General features: G+C 47.7%; 1 protein-coding gene across 1 annotated transcript in view; it reads left to right on the forward strand.

The window, feature by feature from the left end:
* Positions 1-21,202, forward strand: part of DAG1 (dystroglycan 1) — a 126,651-nt gene that overhangs the window by 98,504 nt on the left and 6,945 nt on the right. The gene's annotated exons all lie outside the window — the stretch shown is intronic.

Below are 21,202 nucleotides of genomic sequence, written 5' to 3' on the forward strand. Positions count from 1 at the left end.
TAAAGGCATATAGGTTCGCCCTTTCCCTGCCTTACCCATTTCCCCCGCCCTAAGAGTCTCTTTGTTGCTGCCTGCCTCCAACTTTCCTCACAGCGTAAAAAAAAAAAGAGCGCGCTTTTACTGCGTGGCTGTTCTGAGGCATTTTCCAGAGATTCTGGTTCTGTGCAGCTTGACCGGCGCTCATTGACTCGGTCTTCTGAGGTGAGAGTGGTGCCCTGCTCCTCTGGGGAGGTCCCGTGGACGCCGTTCCGAACGGGGTAGCTTTTGGCGCGAAGCCGCCATTTTATTGCTATATTTCCGTCCAGTCAGGTGATGGCTGCTGAAGGAGTTAAGCGCTGCTCCCGTTGTGGTAAACGCAGATCAGCAGCAGGGCTGTGTAAAACGTGCTCCTTAGACGCTCACGCTATTATGAGCATGGCGAGCGATGTTTCTTCTTGCTCGATGGAGCTAGCAGCGGGCGCCATTTTGTAAGCGCCGTATGTCTCAACCCTCGCGGTTGCGGAGGAGTCTGAGTGCAGGGGGACGCCTCGTTTAGAGGCTGCTAGAGGAGCTCCTACATACGTTTCTCCTAATTCGGAGGCGGAGGGCCAGGGTGAGTTTTTCTCCCCTGAGTTTGTTCTTTTAATGCATAAGGCGTTCATGCTGAAAAGAGCTCTGCTGCAGGTGTCTGACACTGCGTTGCATCCTGGCTTCCATCCGGGTGCTGAGGCCCCGGGTATGGCTTCAGATGTTATTTCCTCCCCTGAGCGTTGGAAACATGCTAAACATAGACGGGTAAATTTCCCGTCTGAAAGTGGCGCATATCCCTTTTCCCCCCTGTGATCGGGCTGTGGGGAGTCTGAGGGGTCTGGCAGGCCCTCAGGGCCGGATGATCCAGAGGAGGGTGTCTGTTTGCTACTGGATTTGGATGATCCCATTGCGGTCTGGATTTTCCACTGTGACGAGCTGCCAGCTTTTATTTCTGACACCTTGCAGGCCCTCTCGATTGATGATCCTGCTGAAGGCAAGGCCTCCTCTGTTAATCTTAGGATTGCAAGTACTAAGAAGCCTACTCGGGCCTTTCCGGTGCATTACTTTATCCAATAGCTTATTTCTGCTCAATGGTCTGACCCTGATGGGCTGTTGAAAGTGGCCAGGGCTATGAGTGAGCTTTACCTAGCTGCGTGAGGAGCACTTGGCCCCTTTGGGGATGCCTAAAGTGGATGCATTGGTCACGGTGGTGACAAAAAAGACCACTCTTCCAGTAGAGGGAGGGGTCGCTTTGAAAGACATGCAGGACCGGCGGCTGGAGTCTGCGCTGAAGCGGTCCTTTGAAATTGCGGGCCTTGCCCTGAGGGCGTCTATTTGCAGTTCCTATGCAGCCCGGGCATGTCTTTCCTGGCTACAGCAGGCAGTGGAACAGTCCACCAATGGTGCGGGTTCCCTTTCTGAGGTTGCCCCGCGGATGGAGTCAGCCCTGTCATTTTTGGCTGACACCCTTTATGATCTGGTCAGAGCTTCGGCTAAACAGATGTCTGTGGCGGTTTCTGCCCGCCGCCTTCTTTGGCTGCGGCATTGGGCGACTGACATGGCTTCTAAGCAAAGGCTGGTGAGGCTAACCTTTCGGGGCCTCCTGTTATTTGGAGAGGAATTGGAGAAGATTGTGAAAGACCTGGGGGACTCTAAACCCCAGCGGTTACCTGAGGATAGGCCGAGGCCTTCTTCCAACGGTTCTGTGTTTCCTTCCTCTTCCAGACCTCGCTTCCGTGAAGCTCGCAAGTATCGCCCGGGGCTCTCTGCTGGGTTTTTTCAACGTGCCCGTTTTCAGCAGAGGAACTCCTTTCGCTCGGACAAACGTTCCACAGGGACCGGTTCAAGGCCAGGAGTTCAGGGGCGTCCTCCACAATGATGGGGCGCCGGTCCACTTCTCCATGCCTGCAATAGGAGGATGTCTTTCCCTCTTTCTAGAGGAGTGGACCAAGATTACCTCGGATCAGTGGGTCCTGGACCTGATCAGAGAAGGTTACCGACTGGAATTCGGTGCCCCGGTGAGAGACGTGTTTGTGGAGTCCCGATGCAGCACTGCCGTAAAACGGGCGGCGGTAGAGGAGACCTTACAAGTCTTGCTGCACCTCGGAGCGGTGATCCTGGTGCCTCCCGCCGAACGCGGCTGCGGCCGCTATTCCATTTATTTTGTTGTGCCTCGAAAAGGCGGGTCTTTCAGACCAATCCTTGACTTACGAAGAGTCAACGAGGCCCTCAGAGTACAACATTTTCGCATGGAAACCCTGCGCTCCGTCATTGCAGTGGTTCAGCCAGGAGAGTTTCTCATATCTCTGGACCTAAAAATAGCATATTTGCACATTCCTATCTGACCTCCACACCAGCGGTTCCTCTGCTTTGCGGTGTTGGGAAAACATTCCCAGTTTCGGGCCTTTCCTTTCAGCCTAGCCACAGCTCCCCATACCTTTTCCAAGGTAATGGTGGTCGTAGCTTACTGTCTCAGGCGAGAGGGTATCAGAGTTCACCCTTATCTCGAACACTGACTCATCAGAGCGGATTCAGCAACCGAGAGTCATCTTGCCACAGCCAGAGTGGTGGCAGTCCTGCAGGCGCTAGATTGGGTGGTCAATATACCCAAAAGTCACCTGAACCCTTTTAAGTCTCTCGAGTATTTGGGAGTCCGGTTTGACACGGCCTCGGGGTTGGTCTTTCTCCCCGACCAAAGGCAGTGCAAGCTTCAGAATCAGGTCCGTCTGCTCCTGCGGATGCCTTGCCCGCGAGCTTGGGACTTTGTCCAGCTGCTGGAGTCGATGACGTGGGGTGGTCCATCAATCGCTTGGAACTGAGAGCGATATTCCAGGCTCTTATGGCCTTTCAAAAGACTCACTCCGAAGGGGCTTGCTGTTGGGTGCTGTCAGACAACACGACAGTGGTGGCATACATAAATCGTCAGGGAGGCACTCAGTGCAGGGCCCTGGCCGCGGAGGCCGCTCAGATTTGCCACTGGGCCGAGCTACACGCAGCTCACATAGGTCAGAGCAACGTGCAAGCCGATTTTCTCAGCAGGCATCAAATCAACCTGGCGGAATGGGAACTGGCAGAAGAAGTTTTTCTTCAGATTTGTGCCAAATGGGGGACTCCCAGAATGGATCTAATGGCATCAAGTGCAAACGCCAAAGTACCTCGCTTTTTCAGCAGAAGGAGAGATCCTCACTCGGTGGGGTTGGCCCTCTGGCTCAACCCTGGCCCTCTGGCCTCCTGTATGTGTTACCTCCTTGGCCCTTGATAGAGTGAGTCCTACTACGGATTCGACAGCACCGAGGTCTGGTGATTCTCATCGCTCCAGATTGGCCAAGGCGTCCGTGGTATGCAGATCTCCGCCAGATGATGGTGGACTCTCCTGTTATTTTGCCCCTTGTGCCGAACATGTTGGTTCAGGGTCCGGTGTCTATGGAGGATCCCTGCCGATTTGGTTTTACGGCCTGGCTATTGAGAGGGCGCATTTGAGAGACAATGGCTACTCTAACAAGGTCATCTCCACTCTCTTGCAGGCCTGCCAGCGGTCCACCTCCGCAGCTTATGCTCGGATCTGGCGCAAGTTTGAGGCGTGGGGTGTTTCAAGGCGATCACACCCACGTGGCTACGATCTCGACAGTGCTGGACTTTTTGCAGGAGGGCTTACAAAAAGGCCTGGCTTACAATTCCCTGCGGATGCAAGTGGCAGCATTATCATGCTATCGAGGGAAAGTTGCTGGCTTGTCTCTTTCTGCTCATCCGGACATTGCCTGATTTCTCAGAGGGGTGCTTAGGCTCTGTCCTCCCGTCTGATTGCCCTGTCCGGCCTGGAACCTAGGGATGGTTTTGAAGGCTCTCCAGTGCTCGCCCTTCGAGCTGCTTAAGCAAGCTTCGGAGAAGGATGTGACTCTCAAGACTGTCTTTTTGGTGGCCATTACATCGGCTAGACGCGTGTCAGAGCTGCAGGCGCTGTCCTGTCGGGACCCTTTTCTGCAATTCTCGGAGTCCGGAGTAACGGTACGTACAGTGCCTTCCTTTCTGCCTAAGGTGGTTTCAGCGTTTCACCTGAACCAACCCACTTTTCTTCCTCGCTTTTCTAGGGAAGAGTTCCCAGATTTCTTTGGGCAGTTACATCTTTTGGATGTCCGCAGGGCACCGTTGCAGTATCTACCGATGTCAAATGACTTCAGGACGTCTGATCGCCTTTTTATCTTGTTGTCAGGTCCTCGGTGTGGAGGCCCGGCGTCTAAGGCCACTATAACCCGTTGGCTCAAGGAAGTCATTTTTTCTGCGTATCTGCTTTCAGGTCGGTCTCCGCCTGAAGCGTTTAAGGCGCATTCCACGAGAGCCATTTCCTCCTCATGGGCTGAAACGGGTGCACTCTCTCTTCAAGAGATCTGTAGTGCGTCTACTTGGGCTTCTCAGCTCTCATTTGTCCGGCATTACAGGCTGGATGTTGCAGCGAAGCAGGACGCGATTTTTAGAGCACAAGTGCTTGCTCGCGGTGTGGCCTGTTCCCACCCTAAGTAGGGATTGCTTTTGTACATCCCATCAGTTAATGGATTCATCTGCTGCTGATGACAAGAAAGGGAAAATTAGGTTCTTACCTCAGTAATTTTCTTTCCTTTAGTAACAGCAGATGAATCCATGATCCCTCCTTGTCTGACTTGTTTTTTTTGTTCAGTTCTTTCATGCAGATATATATCTCATTGGGAGAAGTTGGATACCAGTTCTCAAAATTTCTACATGATGATGTTCTACAGGAGGTTGAGATCGTCCCTCCTTTGTGTGGTTATTGCTCCTGTTCTGGGGCGTTTGTTAGCTGTGAGGAAAGTTTATGTTATTACATCTTTATGGTTCACTCTGCTTTGGAATCTCAAATACTGGAGGCAGTTGGGGCTAGCTGTCCAAGAGGCACTATGGTTTTTCAGTGTTCTCTATCTCCACCTACTGGTGGGCGGATACAACCCTTCAGTTAATGGAGTCATCTGCTGTGACTAAAGGAAAGAAAATTACCAAGGTAAGAACCTAATTTTCCCTTTCTACTCTTGATAGCTTCCCAAGAACCTTTCTCTCCAGAGTTTATTTTGTTGCTCCACAAGGCTTTTTTTTTTTTTTTTATTTAAGCACTCTTTCAGCAATCTGATCATCTTTCTTCAGCATAGCTTCAGCACATTAGCTGTACAGAATCTCTGCAATCGTTTCATAGCCTCTGCAACTGGACCCTTCCTCCAAAAGGAGACGTTTAGAGGTTGTTTCTGAAGTGGAGTTTGTTTCTTCATTTCCTTGAAGGGGGGCCTGTCAGAAGCATTTCAGATGGCTCGTGTTCCAAAAGTTAGTGTATTGGCCATTACAAAGGTCCTGGACATTCTTAATATTTCTCCTCCTGATTCTTAGGCTTCCTCTGACTCGAATCTTAAGATGGCTAGCACCAGAAAGCCACCTAAAGCTTCCCCTGTTCATGACGCTACGCAGGAATTGATTTCTGCTCAATGGTCTAGTCCGGATAACGGCCTTATCCCGTTTCTCAGAAAGAGCTTGAAAAATTGCCAAAGATGGATTCCTTGGTAGCAGTGTTGACCAAAAAGATCTCCTTTCGTGTGGAAGGGGGAATAGCCTTAAAGGATGTTCAGGATAGGAAACTGGAGTCTTTAAAGCTCTCTGAGGTATCTGCCCTAGTGACACCCTGCAAAGAAAACTTTTTTCCCATCCCCACCCCATCCTTGCAGTCAAGTGGACATTTTTGTAACTCCATCTCATCACCATCCCCACAGTCTTAACTTTCTTCCTAGCATCTCCTCGCTCAAAGCTGAAAGGAAATTGTTTTTGCCACTTTCAGCCTCCTCCCTGCACCCACACTCATCTACTTTTTTTCCAGCCCCCCCCCCCCCCCCCCATGTACACACACCTCCTATCTCCTGCACACTCACCAGCCCAGCGCTGGGCAGGGCTACACTTCAAGAGTACCTCTTCAGGGCAAGAAAACTCCCAATTTTCCTCATTGTTTCCCGCCCGTGTCATCACTTCTTCAAAATGGCTGCTGAGACATCCTGTGGTAGCCTCAAGATTTCTGCTTGAAGTCTCAGCAGCCATTTTGAAGAAGTGATGACACGGGCGGGAAACAATGAGGTTCTTTCCTGCCCCGAAGAGGCCTCTAGATCACCTGGGCATGTTAAGGTAGGCCTAGGGAGGACCCACTGAGGCTTGGGGGCAGGGTGGTCAACCTTTTATCCCCATTACTGCAGGATAAAAACCAGTTGCAGACCCCATTCCTGCGGCACTACTGCATAATGTACTACCGTTGCCGCATTAACTATTACTATGTCACTCTCTAATTTGCGCTATATTTGCAAGCTGCCATCTACAGTTCTTATGCAGCCAGGTCTTGCCTTAGGTGGGTGCAACAAGCAGAGGATACATTGACAAGACTCTAGTTCGCAATTATCTTGTGAGTTTCCTAATGGAAACAGGCCTAGCATATCTTACAGACTCCTTGTATAATCTTATCCGCATGTCTGTCAAACAGATGGCATTAATGGTGATGGCGTGGCGGCTTATTGTGGCTGAAGCACTGGTCTGTGGATGCTACTTCCAAGCAACACCTTACAAAACATCCCTTTAGAGGAAAGCTTCCTTTTGGAGAGGATCTGGAAAAACTAGTCAAGGACCTTGGTGACTTAAACTCATGGGCTGCCTGAAGACAAGCCTAGGAGCCCTTTTAGATCTCTGAAACCTTGCTCCAGACTTAAGGATACCAAGAGATATTGGTGTGGTAGGTCATCTTCCTTTCAGAAGCCCAGGTATCAACAGAAGCAGTACTTTTATTTGGACAAACGAGCTTCCAATCAGGGTTCCTCATCCTCTCAACTGCTTATCCCTCACAATGATGGGGTTCAGTCCACTCTTCGCAGCAGATGATTGGTGGGCAGTTGTCCCAACTCTTCAAAGAGTGGACCAATATTACCACAGATCAGTGGGTTCTAGAAATTATCAAAGAAGGCTACAAATTAGAATTCTCCTCTCCTATCGTAGATATTTTTCTTGGAATCCTCATTCAAGAGTTCTTGCAAGTGGATGGTAGTTTTCTTCATTCTTCTCTCCTTAAAGTACATTGCAAAGGTAGTTCCAGTGCCCTTTCACAAGCACGATCAAGCACGCTACTCATATACTGATCAGATTAATGTGCTTAGCAGGAAGTTTTTTGTTAAGCTTAGACAGCTTAGAGCAATTAGGTCATCACTCCACTCTAAATAATTTTAGGATTTTGGCTCAAACAATTTTGTTCCCACTGCTGGATTACTGCAACTCTTTGGTGGTATTTCAGCTAAATTGCAGTATCAGTTACAAGCACTGTAAAATACAGGGGTTAGACTGATATTTAGTAGAGATCATATTGACTCTGACTATTTTTATGAGAGATCTTCATTGGTTATATTATTGGTGAATTAGATTTAAGCTTTTTTGTTTTTCAAATCAATCTGTGGTCTGACTGAGGATATAGTGGATCTGTTGATTTTTCTGGCCTTTGCACTTCACAAATGGGCTATCCCACACCTAAAAATATGTGTTCTAAAAACTGTTCATGAGAGTTTGTTTCCTTTTCAGACGGTTAAGATGTGGAATGATCTTCCTTGAGACATTAGACTTATACCATCATATTTTGCATTTAGAAAGGCTTTAAAAACATTCTTCCTTAGCGTTCCTCCGGACCAGCCCAGAATGTGACTGATGGGTTGTGCACTCCTTCCAGCAGGTGGAGACTGAGAACTCTGACTCTTGTGAGAGCCAGTAAGAGCCCAGGATAGCTAGAGTGAGATCCAGTATTCTCATTCTCCAACAGGTGGAAGGAGGTGAGCCCTTCAGTCTTTCTAATTTTCTCTCCTTGTTAACTACTACTTAATTCTACTTATATTCTGTACTTTCTGTGCTCTGGTGTTTCTCTGATTGTTGGAGACTGAGGCCTGTGGGGGTTTTCTATAGGCCTTGGGGGTGCTAAACTCAGGTGACTGGGTCCATCCCCCTTAAATCCTTCAAATTGTTTGTCTGAATGCCTCTACCTTCAGTTGGCTGAAGTTTTGGATTGGCACTGCCTCGGCCCCTTTGCAGGAAGGGTGTCCTGAGAGCCGGGAGAGACAGCCACGCTGCTTCTGAAATTGAAAAAAAACAAAATAAGATAAAACAGACAAGCTAAGCAGCTCTATTTTAGCTTTCTGCTGCAGCCATACTTTTGTATGGGGTTTGCTGCTTGTTGGCTGCCTTTCCTTGATTGTTAGAGTATATGGTTAATAAAAAAAAAAAAAAAGCTGAGTTTGCTGGTCTCCGCATTGACAGAGAATCTGAGGCGTTTCGGAGTCTGTAAAGAACAGTCATTTAGTGGTTTTCAGACAACTCCCAATGGTTTCGTTACTGAGTTGGTGGTTTCTTTTGTTAATGCTGTGGTTTTCTTCACCGCTTTGGACTCCCGGTTGTTGTCGACTACAGTTTCGGCACGGAAACGCTGCCATTTTTTCTTACAGAGCTATGTTACCGAGATAGAGATGCTGACTCTGTTAGCTGCGGTTTCTTCTCTCATCGCTGTGGAAACCCGGTTAGTGTCCACTTCAGCTTTTGGTGGATAATGCCACCATTTTCAGAGCCCCACGGAGGAGGCAGAGAAGCTGGTTTTCTTTCTGGGGTTTCTTCTCAGCTTTCCTGTCACCAGCAGGGTTTTCCTCCCGAGTTCGCTTGGGTGCTATACTAAGTCCTTTTCTTTTCCTTTGGGTGACTGCCTCTCCTCCAGAGTGGATTTTTTCCTCAGTTAAGTGTCCCAAGGGTTCCTGGGCCCTAGTGGATGCCCCTGTGTTTATATTCAGACCCTAATATGCTCTTTTACAAGCTGTTACTTGAGATGTTAGAGTTTCTGAAGATCCTGTTTCTATGTTTTTAGTTCAGGATGCTCTTTTACTCGGGAATGTTCCTTCGGTAGGAAGATTCTCTATACTAAAGCAGTTTTTTTTGCTACCTACGGTGCCTGTAGATGCATGACTATCCATAATGTCATTGTTTCAGAACATTACAGTAATATTCGTAATTCAGGAGGGGTCTTTCCATCCTCTGGACTATTCAATTTTCACCTCTCCCTAGACATTCTGTGATGTCAATCTCTTGGACTCAGAACACTGCAATACTATTAAAAAAAACAAACAAAAACATGTTCTTGTGCCAAATTTTGGGATTTAATTGGCTTATGGATTTGATATTCCTCTTTTTCTGTGGGTATTCGAAGGCAGTTGGCATTCCTTATATGCAGTTTTTTGTGTTTTTTTTTCCTTCTGCCTCTGGTTGGGGTCACAATCTTGAGTTGTATCTGGAGCACTGAAGAGTTCCAAGTTTGTTTCTCGGGCAATGGAGAGTTGAGTGCCTTCTTTAGAGTCGCAGAGCACCTCAGTCACGGGTTAGCCCAGTTCCCCTGGGTTCCTGAATCTCGGCACGGGGCCGTTAGTCTTTCCCTTTACTCACTTTGTCACTTTTACCTTAGTGTTTCAAGGGGCGTGCTTTTCTAGGTTATAGGTATTTCTCAGTGCCATCCCATGGTCTACTCATGTTTCTCCTTTATTCTTTATTTATACACATCTTGAGCTTTTACGCTATAGCACAGGTGCCGTCAAAAAAAAAGCCAGTTATAGACTCCTTGGCCATGCATACAAGTGGCACGCTGTAGGCTTGAGTTTTTTTCACTGCGGCTAGACTGTAGTTAGCACTGATACCATTTACTTGTTATCACATTTTGCTTTTCTTATGGAATTGCAATTCTTCTTCCTTCCTGCATGTCACTGTCTACTAGATCCCATTAGATTCTCCAATATCTTCTAACCAGCCAAATGCCCTCCCTTTTTTTCTGGTTGTTTGTCATCCTCCCTCCTCTCTACTCTTTGCTACCCTTACTATTGGCAGTTTTATTTTCTCCCCGCTGCTGCTTTGTGGTGATAGAAGCAAAGAACTTTAGAGTGTGTGCGGCTGCTGCCACCTACCTTTCTTAGAGCCTCCCTGTTGATCACGTCTCCAAGAGGAGTTGTCTGGACTTCTTGGCACAGGCTCTTCCAACTTCTTGCTGTGGGGTCTGGTACCTTTCACAGATATAGGAACAGGGCTCTACTCTTTGTAGGCTCAAGATACAAGAGGTTCTTTCAGGCCGATTTTAGTTCTCAAGATGGTCTCTGGCCACTTAAGATCTCCAAGGCCTTTCTTTCCTTCAAAGTTTCTGTGCGTTCGGAAGGTTATCTTACTCCTCTCAGCTTTCGGAGGTCTTTCTTCCCATTCCAATTCATCCAATTCTTCGGTTGTTTCTTCTCTATGAGGTTTTGTCCGTCGAGAATTCACAACCTTCTTGAAAGTAGTAGCGACAGCTCTCCGATGCGAAGGTATTCTAGTTCGGGAGAAAATCCGCCAAAAAAGCGGAGAACTCAAACACCCCACGATAAAAAACAGAGTCACAGAAAAAGTGGGAGAGCGACCAAGGAAGCCAGAGACTGGAGGATGTGGGAACAATGAATAATTTTATTAAGAAATTTGGAGACTCGACACAACGTTGTGTTTCGGCCGTCAGGCCTGCATCAGGAGTCTTTGTGACAAGATATTGTCAAAGAATATCAATGATAGTTGTTCAAACGTAACGTTATAGTCTTTAAAAAGACTTCGTTAGAAATCAAGTGACCGTCAGGTACACAGCTAGCGCTATCCGCGATGTGGTGAACCACATCGCGGATAGCGCTAGCTGTGTACCTGACGGTCACTTGATTTCTAACGAAGTCTTTTTAAAGACTATAACGTTACGTTTGAACAACTATCATTGATATTCTTTGACAATATCTTGTCACAAAGACTCCTGATGCAGGCCTGACGGCCGAAACACAACGTTGTGTCAAGTCTCCAAATTTCTTAATAAAATTATTCATTGTTCCCACATCCTCCAGTCTCTGGCTTCCTTGGTCGCTCTCCCCCAAGGTATTCTAGTTCACCATTTCTTGGACGACTGGTTAATCGACGCACTGTCTTGCCAGAAGAGGACGCAAATTACAACTGCAGTTGTACGCTTCCCTTGATTGAGTACTAAACCCTCTCAAATTTGCTTGCAGTCCTCTCAGAGCCTCCTTATATCAGTCTGCTTCGATTTTCTTCAGGGCCGAGCATGTCTTCAGTAGCACAGGATGGTCATTCTTAAAGTCAGATTGGTTTTCTGCTGCGCTAACGGTTTCCTTGTGCAAAGGACTGCCTTCAAGTTTTGGGTTCTATGACAGCAGCAATAAAAGGAGCGCTTTGGCCCAGGACACTCAGACCTCTACAGGTGTCCCTCGGGTCTCCATTTATGGATCCGTTGACTGACATACTGGCTCTCGGAACTTTTTCTAAAGAAAGGTTCCGTGGATGGTGTCAGATTCCAATTCTGAACAAAGGTGTTCCTTTGCATCTGCCTCAATGGATAATGATAACAATGAGGCTGTTTCAGGGGCTGAGGAGCTCTCTGCTTGTGGCCATTTGTTCAGAGTCGGTTCCCCTCGAAAGTACGCTGTTCCATCGCTCTGTAGAAATCTCTGGCACTTCATTCTGCAGTCTTGCCAACGTTTACTGGAATTCGAATCTGTGCAGGTGCTGTCGAGCAATGTCACGGCAGTAGCCTGGGTTACTCAGTATGATGGCACACAGAGATGACCTTTATTACAGGAACCAGTGCTTTTCATGGCCTGGGCAGAACAGCATCTTTCGGATCTGTTGGAGTCTTTTGTAGCCGGGATGACTGCTGTTACCGTAGTTTTCTGAGTTGTCGCATTCTTGTCCCAGGGGCATGGCCTCTCAGTGCACATGTTTTTCTTTTGGTTCTTCGCCGTTGGGGGTCTCCCAGTTATGGATCTCATGCCACCAAGTCTTGAGTTGCTACGTTCTCGATCCTTCAGTCTTAGAAAGAATCTTAAAGTAGAGGGCATAGATGTTCTTTTTCTCAGCCACTCTCTTTTTAGGTAGGTGCATTCAGGAAATCTTGGTCTACAACAGTAAAACCCCGAACAGATTCTGCAGCACCTACTGCCCAAACCGACTGTCGCGTCGGGTATCCTGCTGGAGACAGTAGTGAGATGTGAATGTGTGGACTGATGACCACGTTGCAGCCTTGCAAATCTCCTCAATGGAGGCTGATCTTAAGTGAGCCACTGACGCAGCCATGGCTCTAACATTGTGAGCCGTGACATGGCCCTCCAGAGTCAGCCCAGCTTGGGCTATTCATAACAGTACATTTCTACTTGGATCTGTCATTTCACCAAGAGAACCAAATGTGATTATCATTTCAGTTGTGTTTTTAACTCTGATCACCTCAGCTCTGTTTCCGGGCTGTATACGTCAGTTGTCTGGTGAGCAGGAATTGGTCTCTAATTCCCCTAGGCATTAGGAGCAGTGGCAAAAGTTAAAAACAAATCGGTACATGTTGGCTGTATAGTATTTTTTTTTTTGTGTGTGTTATATTTGTACCCCGCGCTTTCCCACTCATGGCAGGCTCAATGCGGCTTACATATACAGGTACTTATTTGTACCTGGGGCAATGGAGGGTTAAGTGACTTGCCCACAGTCACAAGGAGCTGCCTGTGCCTGAAGTGGGAATCAAACTCAGTTCCCCAGGACCAGAGTCCACCACCCTAACCACTAGGCCACTCCTCCACTCCTCTTAAATTCACTAATGTTCATTTACATAGGTCAGTTATATGTCTGAGGAACTATGATGTGCTTTGCAGATGTCCATTTCAATTATATAGAACTGGGTTTCTCAACTTGGGGGCCCGTGATATTAGATTGTAAGCTCTTTGAGCAGGGACTGTCTTCTATGTTTGTGCAGCGCTTCGTATGCCTTGTAGCGCTATAGAAATGCTAAATAGTAGTAGTAGTAGTAGTATATTCAAAGCAAACCATGCTTGCAGCATTTCATTTAGACTGGTTTTAGCCAGTCTAAATGAAACATTGTTTTGCAGGTAATGCACAGAGGCTTTTAGCCACTGCTTTACCGTGCACAGAAGCAGTGACCAAAAATCCCATGCTAATGAGCTCGCTAGCTCGTTAGTAATTCTGTGCAGTGCACAAAGAAATGACATATGGAAACCCCCTGACCTTATGACTAGAAACTACCGACAGCTCTTGAACCATTGAGTAGTGTCCAGTCCTAATTTTCCTGTCAGTGCCTGAATGCTGATTGGCTCAGGCACTGACAGGAAAGATATGCTATGGCCCCTTACCCCCAAACCTTGCCCAAGCCTCCCGTAACAAAAAAAAAAAAACCCAACTCCCTGGAGGTCAAGTGGACTCTCCCCCCCCCCCCCCCCCCCCCCTTTAAAAATACCTTGATGGTCCAGCGGGCCCCAGGATGGTCTGAGCCGAGCTTAACCCCCTAGTGAAGATTTGGCCCTGTTTGTCTAGTGGAATTCCGCCAGACCCCTCCATTTACCTCCTGCCTCTGGGTCTGCCCTTGTCAAAATAGCTGCACCCAGCCCTTGCCCAGGGCATCCTGGGAGAGGACTAAGTACCATATAAAGTCTTTTTTTCCCCCTTGTATGGTACTTGGGCCCCTCCTAAGATGTACCGATCAGGGGCTGGGTGCCACCATTTTGATGAGGGCAAGCCCAGAGGTAGGAGGGAGTAGGTGTTCCTCCTTCCCCATCAAAGGTGTTTGGGGGAGTAGTTTTTACTACACCACCAGGACTAATGTTCACTGGGGGGTTGGGCCCATGTGCCAGGAGTGTTTGGACCTCATCACCGACCAGTGCTCAGCACTAACATCCTGCATATCTTGCATGCTGGTAATGTTGATCATTGGTTGGTGTTTCAGCCAGTGTTTTCCCACTCCTTTGTTCTGTACGTCTAGCCCTCATTCTTTGAGACACACCTAGCCTGTCAGGTTTTTGAAATATCCACAATGAAAATGCATATGAGAGATTTGCATGCACTACCTCAATTGTATTCAAAATCTGTCTCAAGCATATTGATTATGGGTATCCTGAAAACCTGACTGGCTACATGTGTCCTGAGGTCTGGATTGAGAACCCCTGATATAGAATGAATAAGAAAATCCTTGTTCTTAACTGGACATGGTTCCTATATATCATACTTTCAGGAATCTGTTTGTGTGGTGAAGCTTGGGGTGCCAGCTATGGTTACGTTTCAGATAGCTACCCCTGTTAACATAGCTATCACTTAGCTGCTTGTCCTACACCTGTAGGCTTGCTCATGTCACACAGTTGTACCAGCCAGATGTGCTGCATGGGGCTACAACACCTAGCAGTATTGCTATCCCTCGGAAACACTTGGCACCAGCCATCTGTGTGGTGTATCTGCATTATACAGTTCTGTGATATAGCGCCAACAGCTGATTATAGCAATGCTCAGGAAGCCACCTATATGCCCATCCCTACATCTCCTAGCTTTATGCATAGCTGACAGCCTTAGCTTCAGCACCCAGTATGACAAAGATGCAGCACCCAGCTGGATGTCATGGATGCAGCAAACAAATTTATGGCCTAAGTGCAGCAGGCATGGATACAGCAAACTGCTGTTTTTCCTCAGGTTCAGCAGCTGGTTGTGTGGCTCTCCTGCAACAGGCTATACATTACAGCTGCAGCAGTCCTCTGTACCACAGTTGCACTGGCCAGCTGTATGGCATAGCTGTAGTGACTGGCTGTATAGCACAGTTGCAGCAGCCAGTTGCAGTGCATGGCTTTGGAAGCCTGTCATTTTGCACGACTGTGACAGCCAGCTTTGACAGCTGCGGTACCTACCTCTATGGCATATCTTGTTATGAAGACACCAAAGAAGTAGAGGATGACACACGACCTTCAGACAGGGAGTGATGAATCAAACACCAGTACTTGAAGGGAAACAGTGCTGTAATTATGCACTTACGAACTCGCCAACTGTATGGTACAGCTTTCCAAATTGTTATAGTTCACACCTACACCAGCAGGTTGTACTCTATTCTTCAGTATCAGAATGAATGACTCTCTCAAAGTAGTCAGCTGGTGATCCTGGCCATACTGGTTGTCTGTATTAAGCTGTACAGATCTGATGATCTGTGCGACTCCATGGATTACCAAACCTGTCTGTATTGCATAGGAGCTTTAGCCAGTGACATTGCACACTTGTGTTTGTGGTCTCCGGTCTATTGGTACCTTGGATTCTTTTGAATGTTATCGCTCTGCCTTCTCCCCACCCCCACCCCACCTAGTGTTCTCTGGCTGTCAAAAAAGGGGCGGAGGGTTATATTCCTTCTTGGAGTCTACTACATTCCTTATCTGCTGCAGTGTGGTGTCTCATTGTTTCTTCTCTATACTGTACTCCTATATCACCCTGGTTACTGTTCTTCACACAGTTTCCAGTCTTATGGATGTATATTCCCTTTCCAGGCTTTTAATTCTAACATTTTGATCTTTGTCTGAATAGGGCAGTCTTGGCTCTAAGTCAGCTAGCAGCTTTGTGGTCAGTCCAAGGGGTTAATTACCCTTGCATTGACTACCCTTCCTTTCTTGTTTTAAGGATAGTGTTTGTAATTCTCTTGGCATTTTTTCTTCCTTATTACAGGATCTTTTGCTCCAAGGAAACCTCCTTATTCAAATTTTGGCATTTCCCTCCCCCCCCCCCCCACTATTTTCTTTTGGAATGGAAAGGAATTTCAGTTGGGGATAACCCCATATCCTTCCTTCTGTTTTCATTGTCCTTAGGCTGTGCCTTCTTGGGGATCTGTTGGGAAGGAACTCCCAACAGAACCTCTCTATTTTCAGAATTCTAATTTATAATAATCTTGGGCATTCTACTACATGCCCTCCAGTAATTTAGTGTTTGTTTTTGCTCATTTTGTTTCATGGACCTTCAGTTCCTACATATCTCTCAATGGGATTAGTATACAACATAATCTTTCAAGGGATTACAGATTTAACCTTTTCTTGCTCTGTTTCAATCTTCTGGTCCTACCTTTTTTGGGTACTTCTTTACTGTATCTCACTGTTAAGGATGGAAAGGAAGGAAGAACTCTTACCTTTAGTCCTACCACAGCAGTCCAGAAACCCACCTTGATTTTTAATCCCCCTAGGGGGTGTCTCTTCCTATTTCTTTTTTGCTTTGCAGATTTCATGCCTCCTGTTTTTCAACATTCTTCCACATGCAGTTTTACACACCACCTGACTCAGTGAAATACCTGTATGTTAGACTGTGTTGGTTTATTTTAGAAGTTCTCGTCTTGTTTTGTACATCTGAAAACTGGTGTTTAGCCATCCATATTGCATGGATGCCCAAATCTCGATTTTACAAAGGCAGGATATGGATGTCTTTAAACCAAGGGGGCATGTTCTGTGCATATTTTGGGTGGGACTAGCGAAAATACAGATGTCCAACTCCGATCACAGAAGAGGCTGGGATGTCCATGTCTAAAAAGATGAATGCTGTTATTTAGACCTGGTACTCGTCGTGTCTAAGTTACAGAAAGGCGCCTTGATTTTGATTAACTGTCTACTGGAAGGATTAAGGCACAACACCCCCTTATTCTCCCAACTAGCAAGAAATACCAGGCTCTGACAACGTCCGGTATTATGGACATTCTTATGAGCAGCATGCATATCTGAGGAGTACCCAATGGTTTACCCAATAGTTAGTGCAGTAGACTGAGAACCAAGAGGACCAAGTTCAAATCCCACCAGCTCTTTTTATTTTTTTTGTTTTAATTGTGAGCCCTTCAGAAAAATACCTACTGTACCTGAATGACTCCTGCAAGCCTGAAGACTATAAGTGATATACATTCAGGTATAGTAGGTATTTTTGTAATCCTGGAGGTCTCACAATTAAAAATAAATAAATAAAATCCTAAGCAGCTGAAGTGAGATTTGACCTGAGTCCCCTGATTCTTAACCTATTGCTCTAAGCACTAGGCTACTTCTCTGTTCTGCGTGGACCACTGTGGCCATTTTATAAGATGGATGTTCTTATGTTGCCATACAGACATGCATGTCCCTTGTTTTCCCTCGTTCATTATTTGGACATTTCAATTTATATAATGGATGTTCATTCTAGATGTTTCCAGCACATGGACGTCCATCTCATATCTGTTTTAGAACAGGCTATAACCTGTTCTAAAATACACATGGGATGGATGTCCATTAGTGACATTTTCAGTTGGACGTCCTTTCTAAAATGCTCCATATGCCTCCAGCACTCGCCACTTTGATACAGTTATTAGGCACTATTGCATTCATGTATGCCGAATACATACAATTTTTAACTGCTGTAGACTATACTGACTCCACTACTATTTCTTCGCTTAACAACCAACTTAATATTATTGCCACTTAGTTAGAAACAACAAAATGAAACTTAATGCTAACAAGACAGTTATCTTTTTCTTCAGAACATCACCAACTATTTCAGTTCATTTTATGTCAAATGAGAAAATTTAGTCAGTTTCATCAGTGAAAATTCTAGGTGGTGATCTTGATAAGAGACCTCAACTACCAAGTGCATATCTCATTAATAGTTCAAAAATAATTAAAACAAATTCGATCATCAAAAATCTCCTTGACCAGAGTACCATTGGAAAACTACTTCAAATTTTTGAGTTTAGACTGCTTTAATGCTCTTTTTTTCCTTGTCATCAAGCAGATGCAGCCATTACAGATGGGTTGTGTCCATCAACCAGCAGAGGGAGATAGAGAGCACACTTTTTTCAGTGCCTCATACCAGCTTGCTCCACTGCCTCTCTTCAGTATTCTCTATCTCCCCTAGCAGAGTGGCTGCAGCTTCTTCGAGCTCCATCTAAAATCTGCCTGGAGGTTGCTCCTGTGCTTTTGCCAGTTGTTAGCAGGGGTGTTGGAGGCTATAGCAGCTTCACTTTAAAGGCACATAGGTTCGCCCTTTCCCTGCCTTACCCATACCTCCGTGGATGTGGACACATTGCTTAGCTTTCCCTGTCCTTCCCCACCAACAGTGGATGCAGGCACATAGGTTCGCCCTTTCCCTGCCTTTCCCACTCACCTGAGCCTCCGGAGTTCTATTTACCTCTGCTTTCCTCACAGCGTTTAAAAAAAAAAAAAATAGCGCTTAGACGCTGGAACAGAGGTTTTTCCTTGCCTTTTTCTGTGGAACCGGAGCTGTGATACTCGGTCCAGTGAGGTAAGAGTGTTTTCTGACTCCTCCGGGGTGGGCCCGCGATCGGGGCGATTTTGGCACGAACCGCCATTTTGAATTTTACCGCTGTTTTCGTCGATGGCTGCGGAGACAGTAAAGTGCTGTTCCAAGTGTGGCAAGCACAGATCAGCAGCGGGGCTCTGTAAATCGTGCTGTACAGACGAGAGCCGGCCCGAGCATGGCGAGCGACGATTCTTCGCGCTCTGAGCTGGCAGCGGGCGCCATTTTGAATTTACCACATGGCACGACCTCAGCTGAGACGGAGAGTCCTGAGCCCGGGGGAGGCCTCGGAGTGAGGCTGATATGCGAGCTACTAGCCCCGGCAGAGATCCGGGTGCCAAGGGTGAGTTTTTCTCCCCTGATTTTGTCTTATTAATGCATAAAGCATACATACTTAAAAGAGCTCTCCCACAAAGCCCGGCATGGGCCTCTTCTAATGCCCCCCCCCCCCCCCCCAGTGGATTCTAGCCTGGGTATGCCCTCTGAGGCGTAATTCCCTGCTAATTGGCAGAATATGAAGCGCAGAAGGGCTCATTCCCCTTCAGTGAGTGCTGCACCTCCATTTCCCCCCCTGTGGTCGGGCTGTGAGGATTCGGAGGACTCTGGCAGGCCTTCATGGTCTGAGGAGCCAGAGTCTGGTGCAGAAGTGACTCAGGATCTAGACGATCCCTCCATGGTGAGGATTTTCCACCGTGATGAGCTGCCAGCGCTTATTTCTGATGCCCTTCAGGCTCTCTCTATTGAGGACCCTGCCAGTGGCATAGCCTCCTCTGTGAATCCTAGGATGGCTAGTACCAAAAAGCCTGCTCGAGCCTTTACTTTGCATGACTCCATCCAAGAGCTTATTTCCGCTCAATGGGCTGACCCTGAGGGACCTTTGAAAGTTTCCAGGGCTATGGGGCAATTATACCCTCTGAGTGAGGAGCATATAGCTCACTTTGTTATGCCTAAAGTGGATGCCCTAGTCACAGCTGTGACAAAGAGAACTACCCTCCCTGTTGAAGGAGGTGTTGCCCTGAAGGATATTCAAGACCGTAGACTGAAATCAGCACTTAAACGGTCATTTGAAATTGCAGGTCTCACTATTCGGGCGTCTGCATGCAGTTGTTATGCTGCTAGAGCCTGCCTGGCTCAGTTGCAACAGGCAGTGGAACAGCCCGGTGATGGAGCGGAGCCCTTTTCAGATGTGGCTCCGCGGATGGAGTCGGCCTTGTCCTTTCTTGCTGACGCCCTTTATGATATTGTCAGAGCTTCGCCTAAACACATGGCAGTAGCAGTGGCGGCTCGCCGTCTTCTTTGGCTACTTCATTGGGCGGCGGACATGGCCTCTAAGCAAAGGTTGGTGAAGTTGCCCTTTCAAGGCCTTCTCCTGTTTGGTGAGGAGTTGGAGAAAATTGTGAAGGGCCTGGGTGAGGCTAAACCCCAGCGCTTGCCCAAAGATAGGCCTGGGCCTTCCTCTAAGGATGCGGCGGTCCACTCCTCTTACAGACCTCGCTTCCGTGAAGCTTGAAGGTACCGCCCGGGGTGTTCTGCTGGGTTCACTTCTCGTGTCTGTTTTCAGCAGAGGAACTCCTTTCGCTCGGACAAACGTTCCACAGCCACTGGCTCAAGGCCTGGAGTTCTCAATGATGGTGCGCCGGCCCTCTCCTTGAGTCCTGTCATCGGAGGACGTCTTTCCCTCTTTGCCAAGGAGTGGGCCAACATTTCCTCAGATCAGTGGGTCTTGGACCTGATCAGAGATGGTTACAGAATAGAATTTGACGCCCCAGTAAGAGACGTGTTTGTGGAGTCCCGATGCGGTTCTGCCGCCAAACGGATGGCGGTAGAGGAGACTTTATAAGGTCTGATTCAGATAGGGGCCGTGTCCCCGGTACCTCCCACCGAACACGGCTGCGGCCGCTACTCCATCTACTTTGTGGTGCCGCGAAAAGGTGGGTCTTTTCGCCCTATTCTGGACTTAAAAGAATTAAACAAGTCCTTGAGAGTGTGGCATTCTCACATGGAAACCCTGCGCTTCGTCTTTGCGGCGGTAAAGCCAGGAGAGTTTCTCATGTCTCTGGATCTGAAAGAAGCTTACTTGCACATTCCAATTTGGCCCCCGCACCAGAAGTTTCTGAGGTTTGCGGTGTTGGGAAAGCATTTCCAGTTCCGGGCCTTGCCTTTTGGCATCGCCACAGCTCCCCGCACCTTTTCGAAGGTTATGGTGGTAGTAGCTGCCTTTCTAAGGCGAGAGGGTATTCGGGTTCACCTGTACCTGGACGACTGGCTCATTTGAGCAAACTCTGCTGCAGAGAGTCAGCATGTAACAGCCAGAGTGGTCTCAGTACTTCAATCTCTGGGCTGGGTTGTCAATTTGGCCAAAAGTCACCTGACCCCCTCGCAGTCTCTAGAATATTTGGGGGCCAGGTTCGACACAGTCTCGGGGTGTGTGTACCTACCCGAGCAAAGGCGGTGCAAGCTTCAGAATCAGGTCCGTCTACTCCTGAGGATGCCCCACCCGCGAGTTTGGGACATTGTCCAGCTGCTTGGATCCATGACGGCCACCATGGAACTGGTGCCCTGGGTGAGAGCGCACCTGAGACCTCTACAGTATGCTCTATTCCAAAGATGGTTTCTAGTATCTCAGGATTACCAATGCAGACTCTCTTGGCTCCCTGCGGCCCGACAGCATGGAGTGGTGGCTCTCAGACAGCATGCTGCGGCGAGGAATGCCGCTGGCGCTCCCCGATTGGTGCCTAGAGGTGACAGATGCCAGTCTGAAAGGCTGGGGCGCACATTGCAAGGGGAAGCATGCCCCGGGTCTATGGACACCCGAGGAGTCGGAGTGGTCCATCAACCGCCTAGAGTTGAAAGCGGTGTTTCAGGTGCTTCTGGCCTTTCAAGTGACCCTGGAAGGATTGGCTGTCAGAGTGATGTTGGACAACACTACAGCAGTGGCCTACATAAATCGACAAGGCGGCACTCAGTGCAGAGCTCTAGCCGCGCAGGGCAAACAAATTTGCCACTGGGCCGAGCTGCATCTACA

Source organism: Microcaecilia unicolor, chromosome 6, assembly GCF_901765095.1.
Source record: "Microcaecilia unicolor chromosome 6, aMicUni1.1, whole genome shotgun sequence".
In the NCBI taxonomy this organism is placed as follows: domain Eukaryota; kingdom Metazoa; phylum Chordata; class Amphibia; order Gymnophiona; family Siphonopidae; genus Microcaecilia; species Microcaecilia unicolor.